Source organism: Arvicola amphibius, chromosome 7 (assembly GCF_903992535.2).
Source record: "Arvicola amphibius chromosome 7, mArvAmp1.2, whole genome shotgun sequence".
Lineage (NCBI taxonomy): Eukaryota > Metazoa > Chordata > Mammalia > Rodentia > Cricetidae > Arvicola > Arvicola amphibius.
Genome location: NC_052053.1, coordinates 136,021,208 through 136,037,925, shown reverse-complemented (window position 1 = coordinate 136,037,925; position 16,718 = coordinate 136,021,208). Strand labels below are relative to the sequence as shown.

The 16,718-nt window shown below is 38.9% G+C and overlaps 1 protein-coding gene across 1 annotated transcript in view; it reads right to left on the bottom strand.

Annotated features, from left to right (window-relative positions):
* Hdac9 (histone deacetylase 9) overlaps positions 1 to 16,718 on the bottom strand; it is a 617,997-nt gene that overhangs the window by 223,965 nt on the left and 377,314 nt on the right. The window lies entirely within an intron of this gene.

Below are 16,718 nucleotides of genomic sequence, written 5' to 3'. Positions count from 1 at the left end.
ACCCAGACAGACAGTGGACAGTCTATAATACCCAGACAGAAAACGGACGGTCTGTAAAACATGGACAGACAGCTGGCAGTCTGTAAAACCCAGACAGACAGCGGACAGTCTATAAAACCCAGACAGAGAACGGTCTATAAAACCCAGACAGACAGTAGATGGTATGTAAAGAAACAGACAGACAGTAGTTAGTCTATAAAACACAGACAGACAACAGACAGTCTGTAAAACATGGATAGTGGTCAATCTATAATTTATACTGTATAATCTTATCTAATTGTAACTTTGCATATAATCTGAATTAACAGATACTTATATAAGCTGTAATGATAAGTAGTTATAACTGCTTACAGTTACGAATGTGTGAAAAGACTTCTTGGTTTAGAAGAATTTAAAAGTACTTTAAAATTAACTTTCCCATAGGTGTGGTTAGGTCTGAGGATGCAGCTTAGTTGATAGGTTGCTTGCCTGGCATGCTAGCTCTAGATGGGAACAGTGGTGCCAAAACTCAGAGCTAAAAGTTGGAAAGTCTCTGAAGTTCACAGTCATCCTTGGCTACATAGCAAGTTCAAGGCCAGTCTGGGATACATGACAAAATTTAGGTTACGATTAATATTGTGAAATGTTACCTCTGCTTTGTTCTGTAGAAAAATCAATCTGCCTATATGATGGATGCCTATATGATCTGTCATATAGTCTCTCTTTGGCTGGGATGGCTTTTCTGCGACAGAATCCAGCTGCAATAGTTTCACGGCTTTACAAGAGCCTAACTCTCCTGTTTCCTTACCGTCACCGTGTTCAATGCCTGAGCCTGAGCTGTGAGAACACACACCACCTATCCCTCCTAGAACGTAAAATTCCAGAGAAGACCAAGTCATAATTCTGACTTCGAAAGTTTTCCAACACTATCCTAAATGCGTGAATAAACATTGACCTGAATGTTTGTGATGACTCTCTCCTATGTCTGTTCAAGCCAAATCTAAATCGATGCAAATAGCTCCAAACTGCCACCCTTCTGCGCCACCCAGACTTACTCCTTCCTGAAGGAATTCTCTCCCATGCCTCCTGCGAGCCAGGAGTAGACAAGGAAAACTACAGATAGACAATTAAGTCTGAAGGAGCTGCTCGGTCTGCCAGTCTGTCCTCCTTGAAGGGAGGACATTTCCAGGCTGATATCATCTTTTTCTCTTCTAGGGTCAAATCAAAATAGTGCCTGTTACACACAGGTATTATACCCAGGGCTGCCTGACAACCTTTATGAGTACTCTAGTCTATCTGGGTCTCTTCTTCCAAAAAAAATAATATTAAAGTTGAATTTTATACTCCTATGGGATTCATATATGCTCGCGAATATTATATGCATATTCTATTATATGATTAAGAAATGAAAATTTGAGATGTTTCATGGGTTCTTAAAAGTTTCATGAGACCTGGCACCACGCTCATGATGTCGAAGGGATTGGTGCTTCTGATAATTCGTGCTTCTGTCTTTCTGCAACAGGCTTTACACAGGACTGTGAGACTCCACACACTTTACATAGAGCATTGTTGAACAGTCCCGTTCAATGCTGCATCTCTTTCTGGTAAAGTCTCATCACGTTGGACTTTCTCCTTGTTCTTGTCAGTTTTCCACACATTCAAGCGAATGGCATACAAACACTATCTCTTCGCTCATGATTGCTGCCTGGCATCTTGTTAGTGTGTTAAACTACATAACACAATACACATGTAATAACCACTGGATGAGGAAAAGTCAGGGTGCTTTGAAACTGTTAGAAATTTAAAGAAGCCTATGAAACTGATAAAGTTTCAGGAACTTTTGTCTTAAGAAAGCAACATTTGAGCTAAAACGCAGAGGATAAGTGAAGAGAACAGGGATAGCCCTGGGAAAGCTCATGAATGTGTGTGTGTGTGTGTGTGTGTGTGTGTGTGTGCGCGCGCGCACGTGCACGTGCGCATAAGTGTGCTAGTGTGAGGGTTGGGTGTGCTAATGTGTGTGCTCCATCTTATATACCACCACAAAGTTTTGAAAGCAGACACTAGCTACAACCCTCCGCTGATGAGCTTTCTGCTGCATTTACTCCTGTGGATTTCTAAAAGCTAAAATATTATTGTGCATTACGAATATAGAATAAGTATTTAGAAGTCAAAGACCACATTCCTTCTTTAATATCATAACCATATTTCAGATGATGAGGAAATAGTTACTGTCAGGACTCTATGTGGGTGAAACAACCATCATCTTTTTTTTTAATATGGTGCACATTTATGATTTCTGCGAGCTTCAGAGAAACTCTAAATATAACTTTGAAGGTTCATAATTTGCTGACTCATAACTATGATGTAAGTGGTTTGTCTTTGTACGAAACTTTCCAAGCCAACTAGCAACCTCCAACTCATCCAGTGCCCATCATTATGAATACGCACTGCTGTAAGAGAAAAAGAGTGTACATGATAATAGTCATTTATCGCACTGTGTCTGGTATCTACTCAGAAGCTCCGCTGTGCTGTCTAGGCAGCAAAGGGAATCAACCACCCCTCCTGAATTTGCAGACTATCACCTGAAGTTTCAGCATCTTGCCTCTAGCAAGTTCCACAAAAATATGAACTTTGCCTGTTACTAATTCCCAGTCAAATGCTTCATTTCAATACACAATAGATATGAATATGTTGACTAACGTAATAAATAAAAAAGAGGTACATAACCATCTTCAAAATCTCACAGAAACAACAGTGGAGAAGAAGAACAAATGTGATAAATTATCATAAGGTGTAATACAACCTGGGGTATCTGAAAAGTTTGTGAGCAATGGAGCCAAGGCCACATAGTTTCCAGTCCTTAGGAAGAGCAGCATGCACATCCCAGTTAATTGAGGACTGTTTTTAATTGGTACTTTTACGTATTTTTCCAGGTTTTTTTTTTTTTTTGCCCTTCACTGCTATTAAGTTTTTAATTAATAAAACTTCTTGGTGTTCATTCTTTCAAGTGTTTTCATTGGGGCAGATGCATCATCAATGGACCAACAACTAAACACAGCCAGTTATATTCAAATTATCAAACAAAATAGGATGGTAAGGGGAAAAACAGTCATGCACTTTGGGAAAATCGCCGACCAACATCGAGTTCTTTCGCAATGAATCATGGCTTTTAATGTACAAGGAGGGCCATGACAATCCAGGAAGCAAATGAGTCTTGCAATATTGTCCACTGATGAAAAGTCAATGATGAAAAGTTTTCTACCAGTATCAGGTAGAAAAATGATACTGAGACTTTCCCTAACAGCTAAAAAGAGCTGAAATGTTTCATGTACTTTTTAAAATTTGAAAATAATGAAAGAAAATTTTGTCATTTTATGCTGCAGTTTTGAGTATGAAAGGCCATATTCCTATCTTTTATCCTCAGAACCCATAGATTTTTAAACTGTACACGTAGCCAAACTGCCATTTCATGTATTAGCATGTATCATGCTTAAGTGCCATAATCATGCCGCCTCAAAAGAAAAATAATTTATAGATGGGCTGAACAAAGTCTGTTGTCCTTTAATGCTAGTTATAAATGATAAATTTGCCTCTGTAGCATGTAGGGTGTGTGGTTCATCACCTGGCCCCCTCATGTCCCATTGATTATGTTCAGGGAAGTTATCATGTACCCACACATAAGCCCTTCATATTGCCCAGTGAGTGTTAACGTGTGTGGCCTGCCTTCCAGCACTGGGTTTGCTGTCTGAAAGCAGGTAACTCACTGAAGCTCTTCGCAAAGCAAGCAGCCTCTAAACAGCTCAGGACTAGCGACTGTGGCTTACTAGCAGGTCCTCTCTGCTAATGGCTGTGTAGGGCAGAAAGACTTTCAGACTCTGTTTCTGCTTTCTGTGCTGTTGCCTTTTGCTTGGTGCTGTTATGCTTTCTTGGCTCATTGCTACTTTGATGAAACCTGTTTTATGGCTTCCGGATTTCAGCATCATCTCAGTGATTGCATTTTTGCCATGTGGGTGCTCATCAATGGCTGCTGTCAATGTCATAGCTTTAGCTACAGCAATAACAAAATTGATAATGTCTGCACTTTGAAACAATCAGAGTTATTTGAATTTGTTTCATAAAAGATAAAACTTCAAAGAAAGAGTATTAAAGAAAAAAGGAAAGAGGAGATCCCGGGGCTAATAATTGGGAGGAAAAATTCTGCCTGGGTTTCCACTCAAATCCTATTTCTAAAGCCATTTTTCAGAACACCTCCTTCCATTTTTAGTGTTAGTTAGGCAAATTCAATTTCCTTCTTGGCTTACAGTGTTTTGAACTTCAGAAATATTGCCATTATAAAAAAATAGATTGCAAATATTTCTCGGGGTTTTCATAAAGATTCCAGGGGCATTTACACACTCGAACCTTCATAGTCTTTGGGATGAGTGTGTAAATCTTGGTTAGCTTTAGACTTTGTAAAATTAAACATACCTGCTAATTATTTGCAAGTCATTGTTTAATAAATAGAAACAATATACATTCTTTAAAGTAAACGGGGAAAAACTTTAAGAAGAAAAAACAAGAAATAATATAAAAGTAAATGCAGTAAAAAACATACTGAAATAGTTCTTCAAATACAAACCATAAAGTGAAGTGCTAGAAAAAAAATCTCAAACTCTTAGTAAGCACAGCTGATGTGAAAGCACCCAGTTACCAGGTAGAGGACAAAGGCAGCCAAACGTCTTTGGCTAGACATATTAAAGGCAAAAGTTCTACAGAGAAATAGAAGGCAAATAACAGCATAAGACAGAAGCCAACTTTTTTTTTAAAAAAAGAACAAACCAGATATTAGGGAGAAAATATCAGAGACAGAGAAGTATATCTATAAGATAATACAAATATTTAATTAGCAAAAAATTCTAAACTCCAAGGAGCCCTATAATATGGACTTAAAATTACAAAACAAATTGGCAGGGCTACTAGAACCAACTGCAAAAATCCACATGCAGAAGAATTTTACTTATCATGAAATGAAGCTAAAGAAGATTTTAACAAAATTCATCACTAAAGAGTTACCTAATTTTCAACCAAGGAATATATTCTTTCGTGCACAGCAAAGATAAATCATAGCCAAATTGATGGCTATAATAAAGCAAGGATTAACATCTACAATGCATTCTGTTCGTCTACAAAGAAAGGGGATTCTGGCACAACCACAGGAGGGATAGACCATAGATAAAGTATGATACACAAAATAAGCAAGGCACAAAAGCAAATATCATGTGATTTCACTTCTCTGAACAAACACATGGATACCACAGAGGTCATGTGATTTCACTTATGGGAACACTTGGACACATGGATAACACAGAGATTATGTGCTTTCACTTACATGAACACATGGATAGCACAGAGGTCATGTGATCTCTTTTATCTGAACACATGAACACATGGATACCACAGAGGTCATGTGATTTCACTTCTATGAACACATGGATAGCACACTATACTGCAGAGGTGGCTTACTAGTTGTCAGGTGAACATGGAATGTCTGGGAAGGTGAACCCTGCTGCATGGAGAAAGAACACCTTGTACCTCTCTTACTATTACACACAGAAAACAATGGAAAGTGTTTAAACATAAAGGCACAATGTTTCAAATTTAAGAAAAGCTGTTGAGATTACCATTATGATTTTGGATAAAAAAAGGAACCCCCAAAACTTCTATTTTTTATAAACTAGAAAAACAAAAATCAGAGATAGGGTAAATACTCACTTAACAAAATAAAAGGAAAATTTTAGTGCCTATTAAATAATTTCTAAAAGAAAAACAAGAAAATAGACAGAAATTATGAATAGGAAGCTCCTAGAGAATGAAAATCTCAATGATGTAACAAGTGTGTACACAGCAATAGCCACAGCTAAGGAAGAAAACACAAACCAATACAACCATGAGATACCACTCTACACCCTTGAAACTGATCAGAAACACAGACTTTGGATATCAGCCATTATTGAGAAAGCAGAAGAGAGTAGGATGAATGCATAGAGGCCTGTAAGAAATGGTTGTGAGCACCTTAAGAGCAATTCTCTAATCTGTATCCAAACGAAGATGAAACAGACTACAGTAAAAGTGAGTAAAGAAAATAACCAAATCAACAGACATAACTCCTACTGCTAAAGCCTTAAATCATGCAACTCAATGCATATGCAAGCACGTATAAATATAAGAGTAAGAAAAATGAATAATAATACAATCCAAAAAAAGAAAGAAATGTGAAGAAAACACCCTCAGACAATTCACAGGAGAAGAAATGGAAAAAGCATATATTAGGAAGGAGATATACAGGAAATTTTGATGGTATCTGTATTTCTTTTTCTTTAGCTAGGAGTTACTGGTGTTCATTACACACACACACACACACACACACACACACACACACACACACACACACAGATTCTCCACCTGTGAATGCATTTTAGTAAACTTTACATTTTTGTCAGTATTTTATGTTCATGCCTGTGCTGCCTGTGTGTGTCTGTGTGCCGCTTCTGTGCAGTGCTTGAGGCTAGAGAAGGTGGTAGAGCCCTGGGAACTGGAGATACAGATGATTGAGACCTACATGTGGATGCTGGGAATAGACCTAGGTCCTCAAAGAGCAGCCATTGCTGTTAACCACTGAGCCATCTCCACCCCAAACTTTAGATGTTTAATAAGTACTTCAGAGGAGACAGCTACCGTGCACTCACTCCACTGAGAACAAAAGGATGTGTGTACAGCCGCAGAATGAGATGACATGTCCCAGCAGAACAACTGGAAGTCAACAGCAGAACACGGCACCCTGAGACTATAGCAGGAGAAACAGTATCATGGCCTGCACTGCCTAATTACCTTTACATGGGGGAATATGGAGTCTCTCACTGCAGAGATAAAAATGAAAGAGCATCTAAAAAAACCCAGTCAACATAGTAGCGGGGAACCTCACCAACAGGCTTGCAGCCTAACTAGGTCTAAACCTTCTCTGGACAAACCGAAATTTGGGGTAGTCAGGATCCATCTTAGAACAGACACAGATTGGAGGCACAGGGTTCTGTGGCTTGGTTTGGTGCCTGCAGAGTACCTTTTCTTGCAATAGTCTAGAATGTAGGGGTGAAGGCTCTCTGCAGGCACAAGCTCAACCTCTCTATGTCCAATGAGCTAAGTGGAAGTTGTCCTCAGCAATGAGGAACCACTGTCGGTTTCCAGAGACTGACCTTCTGTTCTAGCATCATCTGGGGTTGCTTCTCCACAGGACCTCCTCAGCTAACAACTCAACCAAACGTAACCCAGTTCCAGCACTGGTTCAGAATCAGTATCCTGCAATCTGAGAAGTCCTCACTAGGCCCACCCTCATAGATTCCAGGAAGTTTCCCCTATGCTAGGTTCCCCCGCCATCCCTAATACCTAAAATACACCTTGCCTGCAAGTTGTGCTGGGGATTGGTAGTGCAGAGCATGTGGGAGTCACCAAACAACATTTGGTTTAACTTGAGGCCCATCCACAACAGGGATCCCATGCCCTACCCTGCCTGGATGCCCAGGAAAGCTGTGGGACAATAGTCTTGTACCCTGTCACTTATATTGTATTGCTTTAATAAAATGCTGATTAGCTAGTAGCCACGCAAGAAGTATAGGTGGGGCAAGCAGGCAGGAAATAGAGGCAGGGCAATGAGAACAGGAGAATTCTGGGAAGAAGAAAGTTTCAGTCTGCAGTTGTCACCGACACAGAAGAAGCAAGATGAGAATGCCTCACTGATGAAAGGTACCAAGCCACATGGCTAACAAAGACAAGAATTATGGGCTAATTTAAAATGTAAGAAAGAGTTAATAAGAAGCCTGAGTGAATAGGCCAACCAGTTTATAACTAATATAGATCTCCGTGTGTTTCTTTGGGACTGAATGACTGCAGGACTGGACAGGACAGAAACCTCTTTCGACACAGCAACCAGAGACTGGGTAGCCCAGACCTAGGGTACAATAAATACTACTAAAGAAAACCAATAAAATTATTCTTAATGACATTCTACTATACTCATTCATGGATGTCTTGTCCAGTAGTTATCAGAAAGGCTTCCTCCAGCTTTATATGGCAGCTATTGCAGAGATCCACAGCCAGACATTATGCAAAGTAAGAGTCTACATTAGAGGTCTCTGTTGGTTTCCTCCTATTGGAAATAGAAGGCCCAGCAGAAGAGGGTGGGGATGATTGTAGACGTCAGAGGAGATGGAGGACACCAGGAGAATATGGCCACAGAATCAACTAAGTAGGGCTCATTCAGGCTCACAGAGACTGAAGCCACAAGCATGGGGTCTGCACCTGGTCCTTGCTATAAATGTTGTGGCTGCTAGTTTGATGTTTTTGTGAGACTCCTAATGACTGAAGTATTTGTATCTCTATTTTGCCTGCTCTTGAGACTCTTTTCCTGCTATTGGGTTGTCTTGACCAGTCTCAATATGATGGCTTTTGCCTTGTCTTATTGCTTTGTCATATTTGACTGTTGTCTCTTGAAGGCCGGCTGTTTTCTGAAGAGGAAAAGGGGAGGTGGGAGGTACAGGGATGGAAACTGTCACTGGAATGTATTATATGAGAGAAGAATCTATTTTCAATAATAATAATAAAAAGAATGGACACAATTTATAAATTGGAACTGCTATACGGTCAGAAATCCATGCTGGTTTCCATTCTGGGACCCTAGAGATATTCCACTGAACCACGTAGGCAAGCTACAATCTTGAAACAAACAAGCAAACAAACCAAGCAGAGTGTGTGTGACAAGAACTCAAGGAACACGCTGCTATTTGGGGGGACATTATTGTCACAGGGATGGAAATAAGAGAGTGTTATCCTCAGGGTTGGATAACTAGGGAGCCTGCAGGGCTGTGGCCAGGTGAGTATGGTTTCAGAATAGTTAGAGACAAACTTTGCCCAGATACAAGCTGTACTCATCCCTCTCCCACCTCGCTGGCTCTAATAGATACTCATTTCTCCTCCATAGTCCTGGCTATTATTTCATTCCCAGGTACGCACAGGTATCTGATTCCAAGGTGGTACTTCTAGTTTGGCATGCACACAGTTGCAAGAGAGAAGATTGCCACAACTCCGGCTGCCACTGCCACTTTAAAAGCTCATTTATATATATTACACCTGTTTCCTCCTAAAGCTCAGGTGCTATCATGGAAGAGGGGGTATAAAGATGGTAGGAAGCAGAAGCAGTGGGTAACTACAAGGAAACAAGGGGTTTTCCAGCCTCAATAGAGCAGTTGCACATATGAACTCACAGATGGTGTAACACTGTGCACAACACCGGGGGAAACTCAAGCTAGACAGAGTCCCAGCATGGGTGGGGGGGGGATGTGCACCAAGTCCCACCCCTCGTCAAGGAGTTAATGGTAGTTGATAGCTACTGGAAACAGGAGAGTTAGTTTTCTTAAGGGGCATGACCCCTGGTAGGTTCAGTATGTATTAATGGATAGCCACACAACTCAGCGGTACTAATAGGACTAGATGGGTTTATAAAAAAATAAGGACATAAAGTTGTGTAGTTATGGAATAGAGGGAAGATCTGGAAGGAGAAGGAGAGAGGAATGAAAGTATACAAAATATATTGCATTCTCAAAGAACTAAGAAAAATATTTTAAAAGCTCATTTAGATCTAAGAGAATATAAATAAAACTAAGTATTAATTATATGAGTGTGTGGTTCTTTGAAAGAAAATGACAGGATTGGCACTATTAGGAGGCATGGCCTTGCTCAAGGAAGTGTGTCACTGTTGGGGCGGGCTTTAAGGTATCTTCTGCTCAAGTTTCCCTTGGTGTGACTCTCAGTTGACTTCCTGTTGCCTGCAAGATGTAGGACTCTCAGCTACTCCAGCATTCATCTGCCGCATGCCACCATGCTCTCTGTCATGATGATAATGGGCTGAACCTCTGAAACTGTAAGTGAACCACCTCATTAAATGTTTTCTTTATAAGAGTTGCCTTGGAAGCCGGGCGGTGGTGGCGCACGCCTTTAATCCCAGCACTCGGGAGGCAGAGGCAGGTGGATCTCTGTGAGTTCGAGACCAGCCTGGTCTACAAGAGCTAGCTCCAGGACAGGCTCTAAAGCTGCAGAGAAACCCTGTCTCGAAAAACCAATAAATAAATAAATAAATAAATAAATAAATAAATAAATAAAGAGTTGCCTTGGTCATGGGGTCTCTTTATAGCAATAAAAACCCTAACTAAGATACAAGTAGGTAACAGGAGTAGGGGATGTGTGTTTGTTTTCAGGAATTTGGACTTTGATACCTTGGGTCTGGAAAGCAATGGACTGCTTTAAGCACTGTTTAATGAGCCATACTAGTAGGAGCATGGAAGACAGTGGTGCTAAGAGTTATTTGAACTGCTGGGGTCTCACTCAAGAGGTTTCAGAGGAGATGAATTTTAGTATGTGTCTAGAGATCATTCTTGTGATATTTTGGTGAAGGAAGAGGTTGCCATTTGCCCTTGTCTGAAGAGTCTGCCTGAGGCTAAAGTGAAGAGTTTTGGACTAATTCTGTTGGCAGAGGAAATATCAAAGCAGTTTATTATAGACTTTGTCATGTAGTTATTAGTGGTAATGCTAATGAAGATTTACAATGTAAAGGAGTAAGCTGAGCAGAGTAAATTACAAAATGTAAATTTTGAGCAAAAGAAACACCAGGAATTGAAAGCTAACTTCTATGTTCAAGGAGATACATGTACTAAGAAATGGAATAAAGGGAGTGGTAACCGCAGGGCAAGATCCCACCCAGCAAGTTTCCAGCTTGTGAAAAGGAACTAAAGAAAAGATTAGAGACTTGTGTGGTAGTGGGTCGCACCTTTAATTCTAGCACTGGGAAGGGAGAGGTTGGCAGATTTCTGAGTTTGAGACCTGCCTAGTCTACACAGAAAGTTTCAGGTCAGTCAAGCTTAGGATGCCAGAGTTGTGGGTTACCTGCTGAAGAGACCTGGTAACAAAGAATGGAACCAGTCTAAGAGAAATAAGTTAAATGCAGTCAATACAGATGACTGGTGTTGGAGATAAGGAGAACATTTTGATATCAGACATGAAGATGCAGAGTTTGTGTTTGTTCACTATGCTCTCCTTTTTTACATTTTGAAGTGGTAATGTATATTCTGTGCCAATATATGTAAGAACTACATGATCTACTTTTTGATTTTCATTTTTACAAGGGGATTACAGTTAAGAAATTGCCATGCATCTTAGAAGAGACGTTAGACTTTGAAACAGGTTTGAGACTGTCATACTTTATGGGAACTTTTTAAGTTGAACTGAATGCATTTTTGCATTACCATATGGTTATAAGCCTTTGGGGTCCAGGGAGTAGAATGTGGCAGTTTGAAAAAAAAATGGCTCCAAAGGGAGGAGCACTATTAGTAGGTGTGGCCTTGTTGGAGGAAGTGTATCACTGTGGGGCTGGGTTTTAATGTCTCTTTTGTGAAAGTTTCCTTCAGTATGACCCTCAGTTGATTTTCTGTTGCCTGCAAGATGTAAGACTCTCAGCTGTTCCAGCACCAAGGCTGTCTGCATGCCATCATGCACCCTGTCATGATAATGATGGACTGAACCTCTAAAACTAAGCAAGCAACCTCAATAAAACATTTTCTTTATAACAGTTGCCTCAGTCATGGAGTCTCTTCATAGCAATAGAAACCCTAAGACAGAGCATGAAAAACAACAGGGTTAGATATTAGAAATGAGCAAGACATATTTTAGCATCTGTTCAACAATTATAAAATTTAAATTGCTGCAGTACTTTTTCCCCTTTGCACATAACTATCATCCCACAGTCAGAGTAGAGATGATCTCAGCCAGGTTCTTATCAAAATGTAATAGAAAGAACAGTACAGTAAGGATAACACTCCCTATGGGAAGGAAGAAAGGGAGAGTGAGTCACAGGGCCCTTGATGGGATTTCAGTGGTTACTGCTTTCTAGGCCTCTGGCTTCAAGCAATCGTCAAGATGGAAGAATATAACACAAGCAGAGCGGGATCTGGGAGGGGCAACGCCAGTTTCCGTGAGGTCCTCCTCGCGATGAGCTCTCACTTTGTGGTGATGCAGCTATTTCCAGGTCACTCACGATCCTCAAGCTCCTCCCATGCTCTGTAAGCAAGCAAAATAAACTCACTGCTTTGCCGAGCTGGACTTCCCTGTAATCCTTACTTTAATGTGTGGTCAGTGTCTCACTGAAGTGAACACATTTGTTCACTCGTCTCCAGAAAAAGATGACAAAACATGATTACACCAACCTGAAGGTACAACAGACAGGATAAAATAGAAATAAGAATACCCGACCTTGAGAACAGATCTTCTGAAAAATATTTGACACAGATAGAATTAAAGAAAGAGCAAAATTACATTGAAGATATTCGGGACAATGTCAAATGATCAGATATCTACAATACTGTTATCTCTTAAGGTGAGGGGGAAGAGGAGGCAGAAACCTACTCAAAAAAATCGAGAATGTTCTTTATTATAGGAAAATCCTGAACATCTGAAGATAGGAAGGCCGTAGAACGACAAATGACACAGACAGAATACTCCTGACCTCAGCATGATATACTTGAACTGCCAAAAGTACAGAACAGAGGAAGGAAGTTTAAAATGTGAAGAAAACATATTTAGGCCACAACCATGTAACTAAGAGAAGATTTTTCTCCGAGAAATACCATCGGGCTAGGATAACATGGAAAAATGTATCTACAATTCTTAAAGAAATTGACTGCCAACTTTGATTATTTTACCAAGCAAAGATATCCCTCATAATGAAAGGGAACATGAAAATCTTCCAGTATAAGCTAAAATTTGTGAAAAAGAATGAATTTATGAGACCACTAGACCACTCCTCCCAAAGATAATTAAGGAAGTCCTACCTCTAAAAGTAAAACTAAACAGTGCTACAATATGATGTAAATATATGGATCCCTCTAGAAGATTATATTTACATAGCAGAAATAGAGAGGAACCAAACCAGAACACCACAAAACTGCAAAGATGAACAAGAAAAGACGACACAAACAAACATATTCAAATTCTTAGAAGGAAATAAATGATTTCCACTCAGTCCTTTCAGCAATAGCACTGGATATAAATGGTCTTAACTCTCTAGCTTAAAGGTATAGACTGAGCTTATTGTGTTGATAGTGCCAGGAATCCTGTACCCAGGGACCAAGAAGGGAGATTATGAGTTCAAGGCCAGCCTAGGCTATAGTAAGAACCTCTATCAAAAGAAACAAACAAAATAATTCTGCCCTCCATCCAAAGAATAGTACCAACAACAAATAAAAAAAAGATACTTGTTACATGCATTTAAAAATACAATGCAATAATATGCTATCTACAAGAAGTTAACCTCCTCCATAAAGACAAGCAGACTGAAAGTACAGGGATGTGAAATTATATATAAACTAATAAATTGGTAACATAAGCACAACATACACCCAACAAAACAGATTTTACTAGACAATCTTACCAATGACAGAATACTTAGGACAAAATTAAGTGAAGAGATATCATAGCTAAATCAAATTATAGATCAAATAGACACAACAAATATTTATAACAGAATACAGTGGTTGAAGAATACATGATCTTTTTATGAACACAGGAAATATCTTCTAGAATACACAATATACAAGGCTGAAACACAAGTCTTAGCAATATTGAAAAGACGAAATCATGTTATATACCTCTCCTGATCACATGGAAGGAAACTAAAGTCCAACAAGAGAAACTTTAGAAGTACACAAATACAGGACAACTAAATCATAATTTTGAACAATTTCTATGTTACTTAGGAAATCAGAAGGCGAATTAAACATTCTTGAAGCAAATAAATTTAGCAATACAACCTACTGAGGCATGTGGCTATAAAAAGCATTGCTGTGGATGATGTTTATAGAATGAGTAGGGAGGACAGAAAAAGGTTTCAAAAAACAGTATAATGATGCACTTCAACGTCGGAAAAACATATATCAAATGTAAAATTAGCACAGGGGAAGAATTAATACAATTTGGAGTGGAAACCAATGAAGCAGAACAAAAAAATTAATACAAGGGTTTTTTAGAACAAGGAATTGACTTCTTGATTAAAAAATACTTACAAATCCTTAGTCAGAGAAGCACAGATACATTAAAGAAGAGCTGAAAAAAGAGATTTGTCAAGGGCTTCCATATGCTAAGTATTGTTTGGATGATTATAAAAATCTGTATACTTACAAATTGAAAAATGTAGATTAAGTTCTGGTTACTTTATAATTGTTAAAATTGAATCAAGAGAACAGGGAGAGTTGGAATGATCCTGTAAGATGACAGTGACTGGGTAAGTGATAGTCTTCCAATGACATACAGCCCTTCACTATGGTGATAGTCTTCCAATGACATACAGCCCTTCACTATGGTGATAGTCTTCCAATGACATACAGCCCTTCACTATGGTGATAGTCTTCCTATAACATACAGCCCTTCACTATGGTGATAGTCTTCCTATAACATACAGCCCTTCACTATGGTGACAGTCTTCCTAGAACATACAGCTCTTCACTATGGTGATAGTCTTCCAATGACATACAGCCCTTCACTATGGTGATAGTCTTCCAATGAAATACAGCCCTTCACTATGGTGATAGTCTTCCTATAACATACAGCCCTTCACTATGGTGATAGTCTTCCAATGACATACAGCCCTTCACTATGGTGATAGTCTTCCTATAACATACAGCCCTTCACTATGGTGATAGTCTTCCCATAACATACAGCCCTTCACTATGGTGACAGTCTTCCTAGAACATACAGCTCTTCACTATGGTGATAGACTTCCATTGACATACAGCCCTTCACTATGGTTTCACTGCTGAATTTTATCAACCTTTTGAAAAATCAACGATATTGCTTTTCAAAATGTCCTATAGATTTGATAGAAAGAACCCTTCCAAAATTATCCAATGTAGTCCAATTATCCTGCTACCAAAACCAGGTAGAAACACCACAAAAATATAACTATAAGCTCCAAGCCTCCAAATAATACTAAATAAGTCCTGTAATTTGTTAAGTCCCAAAACATAACTAAATTAAAGACAACATGAAAAAACCCTCAAATTGCTTTCATCCCAAGTGTGGCTCAACACATGTGAATAAACCAACAGAACATCACATAAACAGAATGAAGGAGGAAAATCATGGACCTTTTAATACATACAGCAGAAAGCATTTAATCAAATACAATACCCCTTCAAAATAAGAGCTGTGAAAAACATAAGGCACACAAGGACCATGCCTGTAAGTAGGCGATATATAAGACATACAGCAAATTTGGTCATGAGTGGGAAAAATAAAGCATTTTCTCTAACATGGAGAACAAGCCTAGGATGTCTACTCTTGCAATTCTTACTTCAACACTAGAGGTTGTAGTCTGAGCAACCGGGAAAGAAAATATAAAAAGCCCATGGGTAGAGGAGGAGCGAGTCAAATTGTAACCATTGATACATGAGATGCTTGGATCCATAAATCCCTCTAAACTCCACAGAAGAATAGTAGGATTGATACAGAACTCAGTAAAGCAGCAGGACGCCAATCAACATAAAATTCAGTAGTTTTTCTATAGAATACCAATGAATTTAATGAGGGAGATCTTTATATCAATTCCATTCGTAATAGCCACACATAAACAGGCACAGAGCCAGGAATGAGTCAAATAAATAAGTGAAGGACTTCTATAATAACAGCTACATAGCAGAAAGGAAATAAATTAGAGAGACCCTATTCAAGGTACAAAGACTACCAAAAATTCACATGGCAGCAAAAATCCCAGACAGTCAATGCAGTCTTAAACAAAATCCATCAGAACAAAAAACTTCATATTAGTTAACTTCAAGACATATAACAGAACCAAAACAACACAATGTTGATATAAAAGATAGATGTGTAGATCAACGGAACAAAATTGGGAATTTAGGAAAAAGCTCACACATCTACAGCCACATAATTGTCAAGAGTGTCAAAAGACAGGGCTGGAAAGATGGCTCAGAGGTTAAGATCATTGGTTGCTCTTCCAGAGGTCATCAGTTCAATTCCCAGCAACCACATGGTGGCTCACAGCCATATGTCATGAGTTCTGGTGCCCTCTTCTGGCCTGCAGGCAAACATGCAGACAACACTGTATGTATGTGTGTGTATAATAAATTATATGTATAATTATATCACATATAATATATTATATACATAAAATAAATCTTTTTTAAAAATAGTGTGCTGGCAGACATATTCACTGTAAAGAGGATAGTCATTTCATTTGACGGTTCAGGGCAAACTGGATTCCCACAGGCAGAACACTGACACAACCTTTGTCTCTCATGATGTACAAAAGTCAACAGAAAATGAACAAAATACACCAAAAATTGAAGCTGTGAAGAGACTAGCAGAAATGTAGGGGGAGGGGTGCTTCAATTATTATTAAAGGGAATGACTTTCTATAGGACAGCAAAAGTATCAGAAAAGTTAACAAAAATAAGATTACAATAAATTAAAAAGCTTCTACACAGAAGAGCAATGAAAAGCAATGAGACAAGGTCTAAAATGGAAAAATATTTTTGCCATTTATTTCTCTGACATGGGTTAGCATTCATGTTATGTGAAAAATTAAATATAAATTTAAAAAATCAAGGTAAAATAGACAAATGATCTAGATAGATTCTCTGTATAGGAAG